Here is a 6,208-nt window from a genome sequence, read left to right on the forward strand (position 1 = left end):
ATCGAGATGATCTCATTTTCTAACAAAATGCTAATCAAGCGTTTCTCAGACTTTATGAAGCAGTTTTTCTCTCTCCCTCCCCCCACTTTCTTAAAATACTAGATTCCCCCATGCCTACTCCCAAATATACAAAGCTAACGAGGGGTGCTTCCAGATGGTAGCTGTGCTTTGGTGGAATTCAATCAGATTCAGGTTGTGCAATTACAGTAGACTGGGAGGCCTTGTGTAACAAGTTTACTTTCACCCAAAGACCAGACCTTTTTCCGTTAAGGAAAGTGACATGGAGGGGAAGTGTGGGATAATGCTTTGTCACATCATATAACCTCCCAGCAAACAAACCCAGTTATACATGTCTAGCTCCTGTCCCCCTCATGGTCAGACTCGTATAGTTGGTATTCAAGTATGTTTTGCTCAGCACAGGCCTATTGAACTTAATTGACCTAACTTAGTTGTGTCCATTAATTTCAGTGGGTTTCCTCTGAAAACTCAGTTGAATATCAGCCTATGCAAATCCACAGCCATGTTGTTCTTCTACCTAGCTCCAGCACAAACCTTCTCTCCTGCTTCGTCTCTGTGATGCAGCAGCAGCCCTCATCATCCAGGGTCCTGTGGCAAAGTATTACATGCCTCCTTTCAGCAATCCCACCAGGGTTTTTTGCAACCCCACACTTTTTTTTTTAAGGCTCTTGAAGCCTTCACAGGTATAAAAAAACATAATTCTGAATCTTCCTCCTCAGCTTATGTCCTGTGTTCTCTAGGGCTTTGCCCTCCCCTTTCAGGTGGAGAAGCAACATGCTAGTGCCCAAGGTAGAAGATAATAAGCAAATAAACTCACTGTTTTGATATTGGTTGCTCTCCTTCATTGAGGAACCGTTTTCCTGAGGAAAAGTGTGGTGGTAAATAACAAATGTGAAGGTGACGGACGCCCACACATGAGCCCTTTTTGCCAAAGCAGCGCCAAGAATTCAAAACATTTTTCAACCACTCAGGTGTTTGAGGGAAAACCCCTCCTATAAAAAAGGGGTGTGCAGGGGAGAAACATGTCTGAAATATTCATGGTGTTGCCAGTTGACAGTATGAAGTGGCCAAGCGTTTTCTCTTCCCATTGCTTGTTTTTGAAAAAGCCCTGCAATACTCACATAGGTCCAAGGCTCCCTCCACAGCAAAAGCAAATTTAGGGCAGCACGACTGGTTCTGATGTACTAGGGTGCTGAGCCTAGGGCAGGGGTCAGCAAACTTGTTCAGCAGGGGGCCGGTCTACTGTCCCTCAGACATTGGGGGGGGCGGACTATTTTTTTGGGGGGGGGGAAGGAACAAATTCCTATGCCCCACAAATAACCCAGAGATGCATTTTAAATAAAAGGACACATTCTACTCATGTAAAAATTGTAAAAACATGCTGATTCTGTGGGCCATATTTTTTTATTGTTATTTTATTTATTTATTTATTTATACCCCGCCCATCTGGCTGGGTTTCCCCAGCCACTCTGGGCGGCTTCCAACAAAATATTAAAATACAATAGTGCATCAAACATTAAAAGCTTCCCTAAACAGGGCTGCCTTCAGATATCTTCTAAAAGTCTGATAGTTGTTGTTCTCTTTGACATCTGGTGGGAGGGCGTTCCACAGGGCGGGTGCCACTACCGAGAAGGCCCTCTGTTTGGTTCCCTGTAACCTCACTTCCTGCAGTGAGGGAACCGCCAGAAGGCCTTCGGCGCTGGACCTTAGTGTCCAGGCGGAACGATGGGGGTGGAGATGCTCCTTCAGGTATACTGGACCGAGGCCATTTAGGGCTTTAAAGATTAGCACCAACACTTTGAATTGTGCCCGGAAACGTACTGGGAGCCAATGTAGGTCCTTAAATTTAGAAGGCGATTGGGCGGGATCTGGCCCCCAGGCCTTAGTTTGCCTACCCATGGCCTAGGGAGTCCTGAAGGGCATTGCTGCTATGATGTAGTGAACTGAGGAGAACAGAAGGTAACAGGTGGAAGAGTGCCGGACTTTGAATCCAAAATCTGCCCCAGTCCACAGCTTCCCACCACCCGCACTTCCAAGTGAGACACAGTAACATAAGCAGCAAAGCCTCTCAAAAATTCTAGTGAAGTCTCTCTTTTTCACTTCTCATTCCATTCCCAAACCCCAAACACAACAGATAAAGCAGCAAAAAATTGGTCCCTATTTTTGCAAGTGGATACTATTTTTAGGAAACACTCTGGCTGTATATTCAGTGCAGTTAGTCCAAAGGAAATCCCTGGTTTTGCGCTGGCTGTTCATCAGCACAGAATTGTGTTATTTAATCCTTACAGCACGGCCGGATCCTAACAGCAAGCTAATGTGGTGGTTGCACAGTGATGTGTCTAGCTTCAAGCAGCAGTATTTGTTTTGTTTTTGTTCTTCTTTTTTTGAAAATAATATTACTTTTCCAACAATTTAAACACTACAAAAAAGAACAATACAACACAATACAAAAACACTACATAACACTAACACATTAAACTAACAAAACAAAACAAAAACAGTTTAAAAGACATCAAACAATTTCAGTATCTTATCTTTCATTCACTTATTTCAGCGACCTCCTCACACCTCCCTTTTTGTATTCCACTTCTTTTAATTGTTTCAGCAATTCCTTTCCATCTTCCTCTGTTTTCTATCCTATAATTATCTTAACACATTCTAACCTTATTTTTTCCTTTAATGCTCTATTAATCTATTTATACTTAATTCCTTATAACATTTCTACTAAAGCCATATAACTCCATTCCAACATTTTTCTAACATTCATTAATTTTACAGTAATTCTGTAAATAGTCTTTGAACTTTTTCCAGTCTTCTTCCACCGACTCTTCTCCCTGGTCTTGGATTCTGCCTGTTTTGTTTTTGTTCTTAGCATCAGTATTTGTGTTGGACTGCCCTGGCTCGCAGCATCCATGGTTTGCAGAAAGCATGCCTATTTCTTCCTCTTATCCTAGCAGAAAAAGGTCATTGCCTCCCACCCTTGAGCTTGGGTGGCAGATCTGCTCAATCTGCTGTACAGAAGATCAGATGAAACCAAAAGCAATAACAGATTGATAGACCAATTCACGGTGGCGATGAATTATTTTACTGCACTTGAATCTTATGTTTCAAAGCTATTAAAAAGTAAAATGAAATGAAGACTAAGCAGGCTGTGAGAATGAATGAAAGTCTTCTTGCAGGGATAGCGTGGGACTCGGAGCCGCTCAGAGTCGTGAGCCAAAAAAAACAACCAACCCACCCCAGTGAAAGCTTTTTGAACAGTTTACACCATTAATTTTTAGGCTTCAGTTTTGCTTTATCTGTGCTTCTGTCTTCCCACCACCAGGCAGAGGGCTCTCAGTAGTGGCGCCTGCCCTGTGGAACGCCCTCCCAGCAGGTGTCAAGGCAATAAACAACTATTTTAGTTTTAAAAGACAACTGAAGGCGGCCCTGTTTAGGGAAGTTTTTAATGTCTAATGCTGTATTGTTTTTAATATTCAGTTGGGTGCCGCCCAGAGTGGCTGGGGAAACCCAGCCAGATGGGTAGGGTATAAATAAATTATTATTATTATTATTATTATTATTATTATTATTATTATTATTATCACCTGGAACAACACTTTGCTTTCAGCCAGTCACGGTGTGGGGTGTATTAAAAGATGCCACCCTCATGTTTTAAATGAAAATGTGTTCTTCAGAGGGTGGCAAGCAAATGAGGGGGAACAATAAACGTCCTTTCGATTGTCAGCCTCTGCCTCCATGTTGGGTGTATTATGTATGTTATTGTGATGTGGCAAATGGGTGAACCAACACTGAAGACTCAACCATTTATTTGTCTTAAATATATATATATGAATCTGACGATAAACATCTCTGGGGAGCCAGCTGAGGGACAATTACAGAAGTGATAGCCATTAAATTGATGGCATGTCTCTGGCCTCTTGAGTCATATGTTGTAAAAGAAATACGGATGGGGTATATTTCATGGGATGAATAATGGCTTTGGTGGGGGAATGAGTAATGATTACAATGTGCAGATGTGGCTCAGCCCCTGCCTTGTCTCCCTAGATTTAGGATTGAGTAAGGTGCTTGTATAGTCCTCTTCCCATCGGAGGCTGATTTGAATTCAGACTAATCACTGACCCCTTGATCAGGAAAACCCTAGCTAGGAGGTTGGAGAATTGAAACTCTGAACTTTGCTATTTTATAAGATTTTTTAAAAACAAAGCCTGGACCATTAGACCTTCATTTCTAAGCTTCTCTTCTCTAAAGGGAATGAGATCAATCCATCCAGTCACCTATTTATTCATGCACCACCTTTCCAGGAGAAAATTGCACATCAGATGCATTATAGCAAATGGAACAGCACCCATAGTCAAACTGCAATACTGAACAAATACAACATTGCCATTTCAATATGCTCAAGGCAGCTGTTAGAACAGCAAAAGAAAAAAAGGGGGAGGGGAGAGGAAAGGCTGTAGATATTGTTGGAATTCTTACTCTCTAATGACACACTTTGGCTTTTATTGTGCACTTTATTGTTTTATTGATTGCAAGCTGCCTCAGGCAAATGGGAGGAGGCAGGTTATAACTGTAAAAAGAAAATAAAACCATTGATAAAAATGTATCCATCTCTGGAATAACTTCCTGAGCTAGGCCTCTGGCGAAACCATCAGTCATTGTGCTAATACCAGAAGGCAGACTGACATTTTTTCAGGGGCAATATTTTCCATGTGGTGGACTGAGGCCTATTCACATGTGAGGGAATGGCTGTAATTCACATGTGAGGGAATGGCTGTGGTAGGGTACCTGAGATTCCCGGTTCAATCCCCAGCACCCCCATGTAGGGCTGTGAAAGGATTTCTCCTAAAATCCTGGACAGCTGCTGCCAGGTAACCTTTTTCTGCCTAAGGGCCAGGTTCCCAGCTAGGCAGCCTTCTGGGGACCACATGCCAGTGGACAGAGAAATATATGTAAATTTTTGCATTTATATAGCAGGATACTATCTAAATGCACACACACCCCTCTCTATCAATCATGCAGACAAGACAGAGGCATAATCAGAGTTCAGTATATCATTAAATAAATTAGAATGTATATTCAATTAAAAAAACCCTCACAGGGGAATATGGCCATACAAACCCAACCTCATTGAGATCTTCACTCCTTCAAATCCCCTCTTGGCTACTCCATTTCACTTCCTACTTTCTCGTCCCATGAAAATATAGCAAACAGAGCTAGCCTAACCATGTCTACTCAGTTGTAAGTCCTATTGAGTTCAATGGGGCCTACTCCTAGGAAGATGTGGTTAGGACTGAAAACCAGCACAGTGGTTCCTAAAGTCCTGCCCACCCCATAACTTTAAAATTACTGAGGATCTCAGTGGAACACTTAACAATTTTTCTGCCTGTTTATCAGGCTAGATGCTGAAGTGTTTTTCAAAATAGCAAAACTTTTCACCACGGACCAACTGAGTGAAACTGATGGACCACACTGTAGGAACCCCTAAGGCTAACCTATAAACAAACAATGAACCATGTTTACTTCTTCCTTACCCCATCTTAAACTTAAATAGAGAGATTTCTTTTCCTCCTCACCACCACTAAGTGTGCGCCCTGCCCTGTGCTGACATGATGCCGTGTGTGCGCGCACGCTCCACAGAATGTTTAAACAAGAAACCACAATGCATCCTGTAATGGCATGATTACAGTTTTACAAAGGAGAGCAGGTGTGCCCCGCTCAAAAGATAACCTATTCCCCCATCTGCCGATAAGACAAATGATCCAAATCTTGCAATTTAGTTAATGTTTCTCTCTTTGGTTTGCTGTGTACACAATAGCCTGCTGGATAAACTGCCTAAGACGGTGCGCCACTATGTGTACAGTACCATAACTCGCAGCATTATCATCTGTTCACCTGCTGCCCCTTCTCAACATCCTTTTAATCATTGCAGAGAATTTATCTGCACGTTAGTGCTCTACCTTCTTCTTATTAAAAAGTCATTTTCTAAGCAAGGACAAATCATTTAATAACACAACTAGGTGGGCTTTGCATCTGATCTGAGTTATTTTTCCATGGGTCTACTTTCCAAATTATGCTTACGTTTAGACAAAGGTATTGCTTTCACTTGGTGAAGAAAGTTAATCCCATTTTTCTCACACACAAAAGCACACTTGAAAAAGCATCTTGGCCTTGCATGGGCTGATTTATT

This window comes from Podarcis raffonei, chromosome 3 (genome assembly GCF_027172205.1).
Source record: "Podarcis raffonei isolate rPodRaf1 chromosome 3, rPodRaf1.pri, whole genome shotgun sequence".
NCBI classification, from domain to species: Eukaryota; Metazoa; Chordata; class Lepidosauria; order Squamata; family Lacertidae; genus Podarcis; species Podarcis raffonei.